Source organism: Stegodyphus dumicola, chromosome 1 (assembly GCF_044657685.1).
Source record: "Stegodyphus dumicola isolate Sdum_Otavi_A_Nest chromosome 1, ASM4465768v1".
NCBI lineage: Eukaryota > Metazoa > Arthropoda > Arachnida > Araneae > Eresidae > Stegodyphus > Stegodyphus dumicola.
The window spans coordinates 11,275,165-11,293,598 of NC_140768.1; the positions used below are offsets into that span (position 1 = coordinate 11,275,165).

At 33.5% G+C, this 18,434-nt stretch overlaps 1 protein-coding gene across 1 annotated transcript in view; it reads left to right on the plus strand.

The window, feature by feature from the left end:
- Positions 1-18,434, plus strand: part of LOC118184716 (uncharacterized) — a 94,004-nt gene that overhangs the window by 47,866 nt on the left and 27,704 nt on the right. The window lies entirely within an intron of this gene.

Sequence of the window (18,434 nt, forward strand, 5' to 3'; positions counted from 1 at the left end):
ATAAAACGCAATATGGAATGGGACTGTAGTGTACATCATTCGAAAAGCATCTACAAAGAAGTTGCACAGTAAATTGGATTTCAGTAAAATTGGATTTTGCGGTTTCTTTTCTATGAATAGAATAATCGAGATCCATTAAAACTTCAAGGTCAAATTTCCATAACTGTATATGCTTCCATGACATATGATTCCTTAACAATATGCTACCGATAAGCAAATATGTATGTAGTTTGCCAAGGTAAGTGCTATAAGAAACATAAATCAATTTCCTATCAGGAAGTTTATATTAAATTGTTGCCAACCATTATATCGAATACAAATATAAATTCTCGTCTAAGGAGACGATATCCATTAACTCTTTCTGCCCTTGTAAAAATATTCGTCCGGAATTTGCCCTGAAACAATACTTGACCTTCGTCCGCTTCTGGATAACTCTCATCCTTTTCTTCTTTTTAAAACTTCTTCATTCCTTCGCATATGCATAACTTTGACACATACCTATACAATCCTCACAACCTGTCGCCGTTCAGGGTGTTGCTGTTAATTATTCAAAGTATGCGATCAGGTTGATGTACGCATGCATTAAATTCTTCCTTTTCCAAAGCCATGGTGTCGAGCATGCTTCGAGTCAGACTATTCTGACCGTGTGTTTTAATTGAGGGGTCACCTATTCTAAAGATGAACCGTTTACCTGGCAACATCCCGATTAAGAAACTTCGTGAAATAGCTATTTAAATTAATTATTTTTCAGTTTTTATGTAGTAACTCGTTTATTGCATAGTTGCTGGGATAGAAACGAGTTTATAAATAATTTTTTAAATAAAAAGTACGCTTAATGAATAATTATAAACATCTCGAAAAAGTTATTGGTGACGTTATTTGGAATTTCGTCTCCTTCGTGTATTTTATTCGGTATTTTATTTGCTGCAAGCATCTTGCGTAAACGGTCCAAGAAAAAATATGCACAGACAGATATATTTTAATTTTTTTTAACGGACAAAAAATCTCCATACTGCATAGAGATATTTGGATATTTTTTTAAGCAGGAGTGATGAAATTATTATTCTGAGTAGTTTTCATAACAGAGCCCCATTAGAGATACAAAAAAAAAAAGTTGCCGACATCTTTGTGTAATTATAGTTATATTATGCAAGTGCTCCATTTGGGGCTTACATATCGGTGCTAGTATTTTTATGCAAGTCGGCCGCTATTCGAAAAACAAAACACTTTATAAGGGGGCCTTGTATGAACGTGCTGGTATCTTTATGTGGAAGCATTCTTTTGTAGGTTTCGTCGTTTCGAACAGTGGCAAAATTGCGTGAAAGTTCTGGCTGTTTTATGACGAGGCATTCTTTACGCAGATATGTCAATTTGAATATCAACAAGTAAATATATGCTATAACATTTTCTTTCCTTGGCAATGAGGCCATTGAATGGCATGCGTAACACAGAAGATATAATCAAATGCCATATTTTTAAATATTAAAAAGGAATACTCTCGCTACATTCGAAAGGTGAGAGTTCCTATGGAAGTTTATTTCGAGCTTCTCAGAATGATCCTTCAGATTTCCAGGAGAAGTTAGCCATGATTCAGAGTAGTATTATAATGTTATCCGTTTATGATATCACAAAAGTATGTAAAATGCCTCAACATGTACGCAGATGAAATATAACTCACTTTTGTAAGGGAAAGATCCATGTCACTTTATTTAGCGTTGTTATTATCGAATTTTTACTTCCTGTATAGAACTAAATTTAATCTTCTCAAGTGTATTTTCTCGTAAATAACTGTCCATGTATCTCCTAATATGTTTTTACTTCCTTGTACGAAGTAAAAAAAAAAGTATTGTAATCGCGAAAAGTTTCAGGCAGCATATTTCGACAAAAATATCCATTTTGACCGCTTTCGAATGCAATTTAACGATGTTTTTGCGTGATATCTATACGTAAGGACAGAATAAAAAGACTCTTTTCCTCCAAAAAAATTATAAAACTGCTTTAAAATGAATTCTGAAGAGAATTTTTCGTGGCGTCTGTACGAACTTACGTACGTACATAGGTACGTATCTCGCATAACTCAAAAACGAGTAGCCTCAGAACGTTGAAATTTTGTATATGTGACTGCTATAACATGTAGATGTGCACCTCGTATTTTGGTTGCAATCGGTCGCGCCAAACGTATATAATTATATTTATATATATATCCACTCTGTGACCCGGCTCAGTGATCTCAGTTTCTTTACTCTTATATGTTTGTAAATTGTAAATTTTTTGCTTTAAATATGATTGAATTATGCTGTTGTTATCTTCCGGTTAAGGCTTTTATCCCTTTAGTAAATCTGCATGCAATATTTTTAGAATTCTCAACAATTTTAAAGTTGTTTAAGTGCCGCTAAGCCTTTTTTTTTTAATGGCGACCATTGATTGTTTACATTTGAAACAGCAGAGTAGTGGATTTGTTGCCAATCTATAGAAACGTAGCTTCGCAACAACAAAGATAACGCCTTCATTTATTATTGCGAATTAAATCATGCTTAATCCTTTCTGGAATTTTTTCGAGGAAATAAGTGTTTAAGATTTACTTAATTTTTAATAATTACTAATTTAATTTTTAATAATTACTAATTTTTAATACATATATTTTGAGTTTTTATGTATTTTTGCCTTGTCGCGAAGTGAGAACTGAATTAATTGAAGGAGAAATACTCAATCGTCTGTGAAAAACTGTTTCTTTTTTGTTTTGTTTGCTTAACTTCTTTTATACATCGTTCTAGCTTTTTTATAGTATTTCAATAGAACTTGGGGCAACGATTAGATAATTCTTTAAATGGTATAAATTTTGTGCATTCTGAGTTATAATATGAACGAAATATAACGCTGTTAAGTGAACCTAGAGCCAGAGTGTCGCTATGGTAAACAAATAGAGTGTATTTTAAAGAATGCATTTATTCTATTGTGGTTTATGCGCTGTCGGCGAAGTAGATTTAATTAAATGCAATAAGTTTAAACGAAATTCAAGAAAAAATGCGTATAATTTAATATTCCGTACAAGGAAGTCATGTGGTGTACACATCAGATTTTTTATCTTCATTATGTTATTTTGAAACTTTTTTAAAAACAAGCTTTTTTTCTTAAACTGCTAAAATTTCTAAACTGCTCTGAAAAGTAAAACCTAGGTGCAAGTCCTCAGATGATTACACCGTCCAACTACAAAAAAGGAGACACCATAACCAGTAGCGAGGAAGGAAACCTTAATCTGAGGCCTGCTCGAGATTTACCACAAATGCTTGCACATATCTAATTATTTCAGGTCTAACAAAGGGTTAATGAATGGATGTTGAATCTACGATCAAAACCGGAGTGCACCAGAGAAGTAGAAATAAGGGTAATTACAGGCTGGCAACAGGGGACGACATTACTGGTATGTTCTTGGCCAAATCGATCTCGGCGCAGCCCCTCGGGCCAAGAAATATGCTCGCCTTCGTCACACCGGAATCAAAAGAGCAGGTGGGACCAGTCACGACCGCGATTACGGATCATCTCCGTCTGTGGACTTCCTTTCCGTAACTAACTAACTCTCAGTTTGTGGCAGGTCAAAAGGGCCACTTCACCAGAAGCACGTGTTCTGAAGGGCATTACAACCGCCTCGACTGCTGTAGTGTGTGCACGTGGATGGGGTAGATTAGCACTTATTGTCTACAAGGATTCTGCGAAAAAATTTGAAGTAGTTAATAAGTATCTAGATTTTGTTACTAAGTGTATTTACTTTGCATTCAAAGGTGTGCTAGATTTTGTTACTATTCTTTCAGCACTATTTGTGTAATTTATATATTGCGTACATATTCGAATTATAGGACATCTCGGTCCAAATGTAGCTCGATATACCGCTGCCCTTATTTTTGGATAATCTGTAGGTTTGCTAAAAACCACATGTAAGTAACATGGCTCTAGAATAAATCGCTTTTCAACAAAACAATAATCCTTAAGATGTTTTGTAGAGTCATTAGGATTTTTGGAAGCAGAAAAGATGAAAAATTAGCAATCGCCTTCGCCGGGAATCGAACCATGGACCTCTGGAGTACAGGCCCAGCGTGCAGAACGACTACACCACGAATGCACGCTAGGGAAGTGGGAGAAATACCTTATATACTCCCTTTTTTAAAGGGCGACTAGGGTTTTAGGGGACCTAGTCGCCAAATCCTGGGTGCGGAGAATCATCATCCACAACCCTTTTAGTTCGGGCGCCACTTGTAGAGTCATTAGGATTTTAGGAAGCAGAAAAGATGAAAAATTAGCAATCGCCTTCGCCGGGAATCGAACCACGGACCTCTGGAATACCGGCCCAGCGTGCTACCGTTACACCACGAAGGCACGCTAGGGAAGTGGGAGAAATACCTTATATACTCCCTTTTTTAAAGGGCGACTAGGGTTTTAGGGGACCTAGTCACCAAATCCTGGGTGCGGAGAATCATCATCAACAACCCTTTTAGTTCGGGCGCCACTTGTAAAGTCATTAGGTTAATTGGAAGCAGAAAAGATGAAAAATATGCAACCGCCTTCGCCGAGAATCGAACCACGGACCTCTGGAATACCGGCCCAGCGTGCTACCGTTACACCACGAAGGCACGCTAGGGAAGTGGGAGAAATACCTTATAGTTTTACTGTAGATTCCCAATTAAAAGCAGATTTGCCGAGGATGGTACCATACATGGTTAATCCAACGTCCCCGTTTTTCCAGCAACGCCCCACCCAAATACTGAATAACTTGTATCATAATTAACATAAAACTACAATTAATTTACCTGCATTTTCAGGAGAATATATTCGTTTGGTTACGTTAATTGATTAAATCATCAACCGAAACAAAAACACACTTCAAAAGAGAGAATAAAATTTTAGATTATATCGCTCTTGTACAGTTCGATAACAGTCGTTAAGAAATAGAAGCTTAAATGCAGGCTTAACTTATTTTTGACGAACGTCTTAACAAATTTTTTATATAAAAGACTACGTAGATACTCTACGCATTTGCTTGTCCTTCTTGCATTTCCTGTAGAAATTTTGTTTTATTTTAATGGTTGGTGATAATAATTTCCCGTTGCTACTCGAAAGATAGTCTTAACTTTTCGTACACAAGACCCGGTTAATCCCCTCTAGTTAGTCGAAATTTGATTGTAATTCCGTTCTGTGAATTGTGTGGCCTCGAAAATGCTTTTAACCAGTTTGCAGCTCAAACGTGGAAGGTCGATTCCACTGAAATTGTGTATTATCTTTGATCAAAAGTTTAATTATTCAGAAAAAATCAAAAGCCGAAAGACAATAATGTTAAAAAAAATTGTACAGAAGAGTGTTTCATGACACACACATTGATATATATAAGCCATAAATACGCCCATATCTCATTCCATGCTAGACAGCAACCAGAACTTTCCAACGTAAATAGTTGTTTATTATTTTCAAAGTCTGACTGCACAAATTATAATTTAAAGGACTTGGGAAGATGGCCTCCCACGTGACCTATGCCTTATGACTTGCTACTAATTTCTCCAGATTATAATGCTTTCCTGAGACTTGTACATATGTAAATAGTACAAGAACTTTATGTTTTATTATTTTGCATTTTTTTCTTATATTCTCTCTTTTATTTTATATTGTATCATATTTGCAATAAAATGAACTGCACCATTCAGATGTCATCTCGTGCTCACGTGACGTTGGTCCCACCCCCTTCTACACTTTAGCTATCCTGTACCGCCCAGCTCACGCATTTCTTTACTTTCAGCGATCCTCGTAGCAACTACATTATGTGGTGTATTTAATTATGGCAAAGCACACTAGGGCTATCTGCCTAAGCGGATGGATGCCTTCGTGGAGGATTTTCTAAGGAAAACTGGCTCGTATACACGTTACACATGGGGAAAACCACGAAAACACCCATGCAGCCCGCCCCTTCGCGGGATTCGAACCTCGGACCGAACTACCAGTGTTCAGCGACTTTACCGCTAGGCCGCTGGTGAACCGCAACTACATTATGACTGCCGGAACGCAGCACGTAATCCTACGTGCTAATCGCGGCATAAAGTGGAACATGGAACAAATATCTCATTCTCTTTCTCTCTCTCTCTGTATATATATATATGTGTGTGTGTGTGTGTGTGTGTGTGTGTATGCAAGATCAGAAATACGCAAAACAAAATTATAATTTAAAAAGACCTCTTAATTGCTCATTTTTAATTTGGGTACTTTCTCTCTGGTAATAACTTTCTTGAAACTGCGTCATATCTGAAAACTAATTCAGCATTATGTCATCTTAAACTTCTGCATTGCCGTATAAGTTTTAGCTAACCAGATTAATTAAACATTTTACTATAAATACCGTTGCAGTCCAACTACCTTCCCTCTTTCTCTGCCTACACTTGCTCGCTTAAGGACGTCTCATGCTTGGCTGCTTCTGTTAAAAAATGAAATGCGTCATCATTCAAATTGTGGAGTGCAGATTGGGCCCCTTGTGATGTGACATGCCATAGGGCAATCAGCAAATAATAAAAATATATTTCGATTATGAAGTGATTTTGTGATTTTTCAAAAATTTTCCGCATCTTCTACTACGTAATTGATATTTTCAGTGATCTTCTAACCTCAAGCTACTCACGACTGCAAAATAATGTCTCCCCTAGTCAAGCCCTCGTCTCATAGCATATTACTGCAAGGAACTAAATTATATCATTACACACTCACACATACATACATACATATATATATATATATATATATATATATATATATATACAGAGATCTCTCTCATTGCATATATATATATATATATATATATATATATAATTTATTTCCTAAACAGTATTGATTAATTGATTATATTATCTCCTAAGTTTAATTAAAGTAGAATTATTTTAAAAGTGTGCATCCATACTGGTAAGTTATATTTTGAAAGGTGTTTTGAAGTAATTTGAAAGCAAAATGTTAATAATGTTTTAACGGGGACTGGAGTTAAATCATCACGAAAAATAATATTACAATTGTAAAAGTAAAAATTAAAACATGTAATTATTGTCATTGATCGGAAATTAGTTGACTTTTCAAGGGGAACAAACCAACTCCCGTTCAATGATCAATAATTGATAAAAATACGTAAATATGAAAGTGTTTCGTCTTTACTCGAGTTATAAGTTAAAGCCAAACCGGCAATTCTAGTCTATATATATATATGATGTACCAGCTTTTGTCCGGAATAAATAGATTGGTGAAGAATCATAGATGTAGTCGAAGCTCAAAGTACCAGACGATAAGTTTAAGAAACAGGATCCATTTATTATTATTCAGGAGAAATAGCAGTTACAAAAATCAGATCTCCGGAGTAAATAAAAAAGAACTACTAATAGCTTTTTGTATGAAGTTTACTGCATCATCGTTACATTAAAGAAAAGACCCCGATATTCCTTTGCGAGTCCTTTTATAGCCTCTGGAAAGGCGGAGCTTCCAAGAAATGACGTCAGCCTCGTCAGCCATTCCAGTTCGCTTTAAATATCTCCAGAACGTTCTATAACTGTATGTGTAGAAAAGGAGGGAAAAACAACTTGACTACGGGGCTGTGGATTTAATTCCACGTACTTTCAAAATAAGAGACCGTCGCCATTAAAAATGAAAAGAACATACAGTTAGAATTTTAAGTGTATTTTTGACTATGGTATATTATTATTACATATATATATATATATATATAGATAAAGGGAGAGAAAGATAAGTATTACATATATGTTATTGTATATACAATATAACTTATGTAAGCTAAAATGCATGCAAAACAAAATTTTAACACTAAAAGCGTTGAATCACTTTGTAGAGACATTACGTAATTTTCAGCAGCAAACGTGAAAAATAAACAATAGCCTTCGCCGAGAAATGAACCACGGACCTCTGGAATACCGGCCCAGTGTACAGAACGACTACACCACGAAGGCACGCTAGGAAGGCCGGAGAAATACTTTATAACTTTTCAAATTGTTGCCACCAAATATCATTGCCAAATATTATACTTAAAGAAATTAAATAACGCAGAATCGGCATGTGTTGTTTCTAATTCACGAGTTCTATTATGTCGAAGTTTCTTATTGGGAGAGCTTTCGATTTCTCGATGTTCAATTTACATTCGAATCATGACTTGAAAGTTAGTCTTAATGACTATTTATTTACACACATCTGTTATATTGTAAAATATATTGTAAAATATAACACGTCTGTTATTTTACAATATATACATTTTAAATCAAAAGATGGGGATTATACCCCCTCCGAATCAAAATCTTTTTTAAGAGAAGCCGAGTAAACGACCACTCCCTTTCAAGTTCGTTTTACGACTCCCCGTTGCCACTGGCAGAAGCGAAACTTTCACTCATTTCGCGTTCGAGTTGTAACAGCATGAATGTATGAACGTTTGTGACAATGTAAAAAAATAACGGTACCTAGAACTATCAAATTTTCAATAACATTGTCCTCCATCCGAACATGGGTACCTGAAAGTCAGAGTTTTGAATTTCGAATTTGCTTTCTTACCTATTTCATATTCTGTAAAACTTCAGTGAATTTTTTATTAAAAAAACTCAACGATTTCAAAGAGAGCAGCAGTACTGTAGTGAATAAAACATTTTTATCTCCAGCGCGCAATACTGTCTATCTGAAGCTTTAAAGATATGCTGTTTTTTAAATATTTTTAGCCCAAAGGGGCATTAGCTCTCGAAACGGCTTTCGAAAGGTGTATGTGTGTGTAAATAAAAATGCCCCTTTGGGCGTAATATAAAACCTGAAAACTTTCAGACTTTTTTTTTTTAATAAAGTTTAGACATTTTTCCTTGGCTTCAAATGACTATTTCTGTTCTGAACTTCGTGTTCCGTTTGTTCAAAATGGTAGTAGTAAGCTAATCTAAGAATTATCAAATAAGAAAATGGTGGGTTTTGCTGCTGCTTGTGCTACTAATCTAAGGTGAATCCCATTTATCAAGAAGCGAGAGTGTCAGGGGTCAGGGGAGTGGTCCTGCACCTGCGGATATTTCCCCAGTCTTTCCCTGTTCCCACGGCCATATCATCTGGCTCCTTGAACTCTATGGTCGAGAAAAGTACCATTTACAAAGAGCCAATTGCGAAGAATTATACAGCCTCGAGCAAGGGGGGCGGGAAAGTCTGTGTAAGCTTCCGTTTTGTTTTGAATTCATTTGTTTAAACGGAACACAGTATAAAAGGAATATAGCATTATTTTCCAATAGCTATATCACAACTTTATTGTTCTTTAATTAAATAAAAAATATAAGGGAGTCTGAAGAGAAAAGGGTAATTTTTAACCATGTGAGCACGTTTTTCTTCTACTTATATTAATTTTTAAGGGATATCATGAAACTTTTATGCATGACCATTTGGCTGAGATTTACGACACGTTATATTTCCCGTGTAAACAAGAAAACAAAATCGATGGGTGAAACAATATTTTTAACCTTGCACCTGAAAGATTATTTATGCTAAGTATGGGTCATCATTCATGTAATTTTTTTTAGATACGAATGTTTTCTTACAATTCGGAGTGGAGGGATTTTTCTTTATATATATTTGTGTTAGTCAAAATTTTAACATTAGAAGGACAGCTATATTTTTTTATAAACTTTTTTGCGTAGCTTTTACATAGAATTCTTAAAGTTATAAGCTAAAAATTAATCTATCCAGGGTAAAATATTCAAATTGATGTACGTTTTTAAGCTTTAACCCTTTCAGTCCCAGTAGATGTTTAAAGAAGCCTAGAGGGAATTACACTACGTTAGGCTGATGTCCTACTGGTAACTAACTACGTAGCTGATGTCCTAACTACGTAGCTGATGTCCTATTTCCAACATCCCCACTACAAAATTGTATATGGTAAACCCTACACTACCACTGCAATATGGTAGACCACCACTACAATATGGTATCATACCACTACAATATGGTAGCATCATCCAGTTCCAAGTTGTTGAATATAGGAGATCACTTACCCATCGAAGGGCCCACTAAAAGATAGTGGCACGGTTGTACCAAGAAAACACAAGAGCAAAGAACTAAAACAATTTATGTGTGCATGCAATCTACCACTATGCAAAAACTGTTTTATTTCTTTTCACATATAAGTTATGAAAATAAAAATAGTATCTTTTAATTTTTTCTTTTATGTGTCAACAATTCAGTACTAATGGGACACATATGTCCCACCATTACCACCAAGTGGGACATATTTGTTTCAAACCCCCGGAATCCCCCCATTTAAAAATAAAATGTTTAAAATGGTATTTTTCAGTTCTTTGTGATAATTACCAAGAGAACATAAAGAAAAATCAAGGCAGTTGAAACAAACAAATAAATTGGGACTGAAAAGGTTAATGAAGCATTTAATTTTTTTAAGCTTTAATATTTATGGCATTCTAGAAAAAAAATTTTAAAAAATCATATCAAGCCAATTTACTTTTAAAAGCAATATCTTTTTCTTAATTCTAAATGAGCGGAAGATGTTTGGTTTTATATAAAAATAACACGACAGCTCGACTTTTACCTCTGCTAACACTACTACTAACCAGGGCTTAATTTCTAAGATTAGAACTGACGGAGCCCTATGGACGACCGTCAGCAAAGAGGAACAAGAGTAAATAAACAAATAAAATGACTATTAAACTCATTAATAATTTTTAAATTAAATAGTTAATTATTATCAAATAAATTAATAGTTATTTAATTAATGTTTATAAATTGTTATTTAATCAATAATTATTATATAATTAATTATAATTTAATTGATAATTATTAGATAATTAATTGACTATAATTTAATTGATAATTATTAGATAATTAATTATTATTTATTGAAATAATTAAAGATTGAAGTAACTAAATAATTAAAATTAAATAAAATGAAATTTAATACGCGATTTTTAATATAATTTTACTGTTAAAATAAAATTTTCGAGATAAAATTTTTCTGAAATTATTCAGTTACATAAAAAAAGTGCCGCAGCCTTCTTATTCAGGCTTCCGGTGCGTTCCGGCTAGAATTATGATTTATTACAAAAACTAAGAAGCACCGGAGCCAAAATCCGGTGGGCTCCGGCACAATTTAAGCTCTGATCGTAAAGGGGGGGAGTTCGTTTTTAATCAAAAAAATTAAATATACTTAAAGTATAGCTGATGAAAATTCCAGGACGAAACAGAATGAGGGTATGAGTGGGTGAAAACAAAAAATGAGGGGAATCTTGGTGAAAAAGAATGTTTTGTTTGACCGCGGCTCTCTGCTGATATAATTATAGCCATCAAGCAGATGTGTGTCAGGGGTAAAATGAGTCCTGAATCTGACTCCTAAGGATGAATGTAAAGTTTCTGGTTACGCTTCCACCCCATTAGTGGATACTGTGGGAAGACGATGTATAGGACGTGCTTGAGCAGTTTATCTCAGTATTTCACTCTTATTGTAATCGCTGTCACTTAACGCTCATTTAAGAACACAAATTTTCCTTTCTGCGAGGATAACTAACTGTAAGCATCGATAACAATACACTAGATACGATGGCATGGTGAGAAATTTACGCGTTCCTAAACAAACTCTCCCAAACTTACTGCTTTTCTTAAAGGGAAAGATTTCCGCATGTGAGTGAGGGGACTTTACTTGAACGTTTCATGTTCTCATGAGCTCGTATTTCTAGGGAAATAGAGTATTGCAAGTTCTGCTTATTGTTAAACTAAAACTTTAGGAATTCTAAATTTTCCCCCTTTAAATTGTGATTCAGTTTTATAAAAAGAAGTACCGGAGCTCATCTTATTTAGGGCTCCGTGCGCTCCGGCTAAAATTGTAATTTATTTTAAAAATTGAGAAGTACCGGAGCCGGGCTCCGGTGTTCTCCCGCGCAATTTAAGCACTGCTACTAACAAAATCTTTGTTTTAAATTCATCCATATAATACTCACTCATTCAATTAAAGAGATTCAAATCTGGATCAAACGGACAGTTTTTCTGTGGCGATATTCATTTCTCTTTAACAACTAAACCATTTCAGACGAGAAGACTTAAGTGAAGTATTAAAGGTCAGTCAAATGTTTCAGGTGTTAATAATTTAATTAATCATTATATGACATTTAGTTGTGAAATGATTTCAAATCTTAAATATAAGAAAGACTCAGTTAACTTATTTTATTTGCGTATATATAGAAATACATGCTGTGAAATAATAGACAAATAGAAATTTTTTTTCATAATATTAATCTCCACGTCATGTTTCAGACTTTTGTTCCTGTTAAGAGTTTTTAAAAACCTTTTCTCTTAAACTCTTAACAGTGAATGAGAGTTACAATAATAAAAAATCTGATGTGTACACCACATGACTTCCTTGTACGGAATATTAAATTATACGCCTTTTTTCTTGCATTTCGTTCAAACTTATTGGATTGAATTAAATCTACTTCGCCGACAGCGCATAAACCACAATAGAATAAATGCATTCTTTAAAATTCACTTTGTTTACCATAGCGACACTCTGGCGCTAGGTTCACTTAACAGTATTATATTTCGTTCATATTATAACTCAGAATGCACAAAATTTATATCATTTAAAGAATTATCTAATCGTTGCCACATGTTCTATTCAAATAATATAACAAAGTTAGAACGATGTATAAAAGAAATTAAGCAAACAAAACAAAAAAGAAACAGTTTTTCACAGACGATTGAGTATTTCTCATTCAATTCATTCCGTTCTCACTTCGCGACAAGGCAAAAATACATAAAATCTCAAAATATCTGTATTAAAAATTACGAAGTAAATCTTAAACACTTATTTCGTCGAAAAAATTCCAGAAAGCATTAAGCATAATTTAATTCGCAATAATAAATGAAGGCGTTATTTTTGTGTTGCGAAGCTTAGTCCTTGTAGATTGGCAACAAATCTACAATCCTGATGTTTCAAATGTAAACAAATATGTCCGCCATGTTATTTAAAACTTAACGGCATTTAAACAGCTTTTAAATTGTTCATAATTGTACAAATATTGCTTCCAGAATTACGAAAGGCATAAAAACCTTAACCCGAAGATAAGAACAACATAATGCAATCATTTTTAAAGCAAAAAATGTACAATTTACAAACATATACGAGTAAAGAAACTGAGATCACTGAGCCGGGTAATAGAGTGGATTATATATATAAATATATTTATATACATTTGGTGCGGCCGATTGCAACCAAAATATGAGGTGCACATCTACATGTTATAGCAGTCCTATATACAAAATTTCAACGTTCTGAGGCTTCTCGTTTTTGAGTTATGCGAGGATACGTATGTACATACGTTCGTACAGACGCCACGAAAAATTCTCTTCAGAATTCATTTTAAAGCAGTTTTATAATTTTTTTGGAGGAAACGAGTCTTTTATTCGGTCCTTACTTACAGATACAGTAAATATGCTGCCTGAAACTTTTTGCGATTACTATACTTTCTTTTTACTTCGTACATGGAAGTAAAAATGAAGCTTTTTACAAAATTTCCTTTGGAAGTTTAAGAATAATACTGAGCGTACCGATCTGTGTATATTTACATAAATTTATTAGAAAATCTTCCTTGAAGGTCTGTGATACTGGCGAACAGAGGATTTACATTGCATTAACGCCATAAGATAAACACAATCCGGTACGTGTTCAACATTACTGGTAACTGCAAACCTTTATCTATGTTTTGATTTCTAATTTTATTCAAGCAGTACTGCATTTATTTATTATAATATTTAGATACATCTTAATTTCCGATCAATGACAATAATTACATGTTTTAATTTTTACTTTTACAATTGTAATATTATTCTTCGTGATGATTTAACTCCAGTCCCCGTTAAAACATTATTAACATTTTGCTTTCAAATTACTTCAAAACATCTTTCAAAATATAACTTACCAGTATGGATGCACACTTTTAAAATAATTCTACTTTAATTAAACTTAGGAGATAATATAATCAATTAATCAATACTGTTTAGGAAATAAATTATTATTAACTAACTTTGCAGCAATTGCGCAAGTAATAATAACTTGTATTCGCACTAAATGGATTTAAGTTCATACAACATTTAATATTATTTTGATATTCCCCTTTCGCATCATTATAAGTTGAAAAAGAAATGCAAAGAAGAGAGGAGTTTTTAAAATTTAAATTCTTTTCGAGTTAAATTTAAATTTCTTCAACAATAAGAATTATTTTAGCGATAGCTATTACTTTTATTTAAAAGAGAAGTAAAATATTTATATGGTTTTTCAGACCTTTTTTTTTTTTTTAAGTATTATTATTTTTTTTATATAGATTTAAAAAAAAATATTAAAGTACATTAAACTAGTCTTCTTTGAGGTGCTAGATTTTAAGCTTAAGTTTTTATATATCAAGACCTTTTACTCGTTAATTAACGGTAGATATTAATTTCAGCATCAAATAACAAAACAGTAAAGGTCACATTCTGATAATCCTGAAAACAACGCACAGTTAGCTAGCAGCATACCACTGTGTTTTTCCCACGACGGCGCACCCATAACGCAGCAACTGACGCATCGTTGCTATGACAACTCCTCCGGATATTTCCCGGCAATGATTGGCGGTGCCTCGGACGCTGATCCACGTCTGATTGCTCCGTTATCCTTCTTTACTCCGCCCTCTGCCTAACATCCTTCTCCTCCGAACGCAATTACCAGTTACTGCATTCCATCCTCTCTGAAGGCACAGTAATGAGTTAATGATGTATGTAGTGTGTGGTGTAAATGTGTCAGGTGTTTTAGTCTCAGCTTTCTCTGCATCAAACAGGATCTATGTAAAGATTTTTTTTTTCGTGTTTTTGTCTGTTTGTTGTAAAAGGATCTTAGAGTAATTACATGATTCCTCAGTGCCAGAGGACATCCTGTTAGACAGAAATTATTTATAAATAAAAAAGTCAATAAGGTGAAGTGTAATACAGCTAAACGAATGACTTATCGTAGAATAAAGAGACATTAAATAGATGAACTAGTGTTACTTACCCCACTTTGGCTCTGATGCACGAAGTAATAGGGCAAAGAAAAGTTAGCGGATTCCGAAAGCCGCTTTAATTGAAATCTCGAATAAGTAACCCATGTTTACAATTCGGTGACGCCAATAACTTCATTGAGATGATTGCTTTTCTGTAATCTAGAGAGATAAATATTTTCATAAAAGATGTATTTTTATAAACTTTATTATTTTTAATAAGATATTTTTCAAATTTTTCATAAAATTATCATAACTTTGAGCTTTCTACTTTCCATTTCAGCATCACGTTACATTTACAATGCCACATTAATGTAAAATGAGCAATACCCTCGCCGGGATTCTAACCTGGACTTCTCGAATACGCGCCGAGTGTGCTAACTGTTACACCACGAAAGCATGCTAGAAGGAGGAAGAAAATATTTTCGAATCTTATTCTTATGTTTCAAATTGTAACAGTAAATTATTTGTTAATGTTACAGACCGAGATATTTAAAAACAAGTAAAACATCTGCTATTTTTTTTATCTTAATCCTTTTCGGAACCTATCTAATTAAATATGCTTCTATAATTTCTAATACATCTATTTTCCCATCTTTAACAAAATATACCCCATGACTGTAATATAAAAGACTTTCTTGATACCATAGATGATGGTCTAGAAGTAACACGGTGATCCAGAAGTCACGCCCATTAAACTTTCAAAAATTGAGGGAAAACCAAAATGGATATTAATAACAAATTGCTTCAATGGAAAACTCCCTAATCTGTTAAAAGCAATTATACTGTTTTAGAAGTTTATGTCTCTAGTTTTAAAAGCTCTTTGTTTAGTGCAAGATAAAGTTAACTTTATCTTGCACAAGATAAAGTTGATCCCAAGTAAAGCAAATTTTTATCATCAAGCATTGCTGCGAGATGTATGAATTTGATTGCGATATCATCGTTCTCAAATTTTTTGTTGCCAGTTGCAGTATTTTATCCCTGACTTCGTCTGTTTTGTTCGAACTCAGAACAGATGGGCCTCATTTCTTATGATGAATGCTTCCAGTTTCTCGAAATCAGGTTAAAAGCGGAACAAGGTCATTTTAAGAGATTGAAGCACTTCTGCATATTAAGGAGTTTCGAAACAATGCTCAATCATAGAAATGTATTCTAATATGGAAAAATTTTCCATCGTGTACCAAGCAAGCGGATTTTAAAGCTAACACCATGAACTCAAACTGAATTTTGAAGTGTTATAGAGTTTGTATAAAGGTATTACCCAATTAAATAATTTTCCATTGATATCCGTGCTGGTGTTTCAGCAATTTTTGACCGTTTGATGTGAATGAATTGAGAATTTCTCTGTGTATTCCGCTCTGGAAACGTTCGCATTATACCACTTCGCTTTTCCAAAAGATTTTGCACATTAATCGAAAGAAATAGGAACAAAATTTTCGGTTTCGCAAAAAAAAGGTGGGGGAATAAAAAATCTGAAAGATTTCTGAGTTTAACGGTCGCCTTAAAATGGTTTGTTAAGGATTTTTACGCTTTCACTGCTCTGACTGTGTACTCCACCAGTCTGCAGTAGCACTCACTCCTCCTAGCTTTTTCTTAATATTTTTAGTTTTATTATTAAGCATCGTTTTCTTCGCACTTACCCCATGTACAATTCAACAGCAAAATTATAAAAATTTTTAAAGTTTTTTTTTTTTTTTTTTTTTTTTTTTTTTTTTGTAATGTTGATGGAAATACGCAATAAGATCATATATGATTGCTTAAAGCACTGCCTTGAAAAATTCTGCTGTGAAAATGTTTGCATCATTTTTTACTTCCTTGTACGAAGTAAAAAGGAAGTATTGTAATCATAAAAAGTTTTAGGCAGCATATTTCAACGAAAATATCCATTTTGACCGCTATCGAATGCAATTTAACGATGTTTTTGCGTGATATCTGTACGTAAGGATAGAATAAAATACTCTTTTCCTTCAAAAAAATTATAAAACTGCTTTAAAATGAATTCTGAAGAGAATGTTTCGTGGCGTCTGCGTACGAACGTACGTACGTACGTATCTCGCATAACTCAAAAACGAGTAGCCTCAGAACGTTGAAATTTTGTTTATAGGACTGCTATAACATGTAGATGTGCACCTCGTATTTTGGTTGCAATCGGCCGCACCAAACGTATATAAATATATTTATATATATATATCCCCTCTGTTACCCGGCTCAGTGATCTCAGTTTCTTTACTCTTATATGTTTGTAAATTGTACATTTTTTGCTTTAAAAATGATTGCATTATGTTGTTCTTATCTTCGGGTTAAGGTTTTTATGCCTTTCGTAATTCTGGAAGCAATATTTGTACAATTATGAACAATTTAAAAGCTGTTTAAATGCCGTTAAGTTTTAAATAACATGGCGGACATATTTGTTTACATTTGAAACAGCAGGATTGTAGATTTGTTGCCAATCTAGAAGGACTAAGCTTCGCAACACAAAAATAACGCCTTCATTTATTATTGCGAATTAAATTATGCTTAATCCTTTCTGGAATTTCTTCGAGGAAATAAGTGTTTAAGATTTACTTCGTAATTTTTAATGCAGATATTTTGCGTTTTTATGTATTTTTGCCTTGTCACGAAGTGAGAACTGAATTAATGGAATGAGAAATACTGAATCGTCTGTGAAAAACTGTTTCTTTTCTGTTTTGTTTGCTTTATTTCGTTCATACATCGTTTTAGCTTTATTATAGTATTTGAATAGAACATGTGGTACCGATAATTCTTCAAATGATATAAATTTTGTGCATTCAGAGTGTCCTTATAGTAAACAAATATGGTGAATTTTAAAGAGTACATTTATTTTATTGTGGTTTATGCGCTGTCGACGAAGTAGATTTAATTCAATCCAATCAATTTAAATGAAATTCAACAAAAAAAATGCGTATAATTTAATATTCCGTACAAGGAAGTCATGTGGTGTACACATCAGATTTTTTATCCATAGGATTTCCGAATCGAAATTTATTTTAAATTAAATATTAAGACAGTTCTAGTATATTTTTAGTTGAATAAAAACAACATACAGAAGTAAAAGTAAGTAAATATTTTTACAAGTGGTGTGTTTGGTGTATTTAATTATGGCAAAGCACACTAGGGCTATCTGCCTAAGGGGGAGAGATGCCTTCGTGGAGGACTTTCTAAGCGAAACTGGCTCATATACACGTTTTACAAGTGGGTAATGCTATAAATGGAAACTTAAGAAGCAAGTATTTTCAGTCGGCTGCTCTCAAGTGGAAGTAAATTTGAAAGTGACGATGTTTTTGGCGAAGTAAAATAATACAGTAATAAAATACAAATTTTCGTCTGACATATTTCTATTATTTTCACACAGCTTTTCTA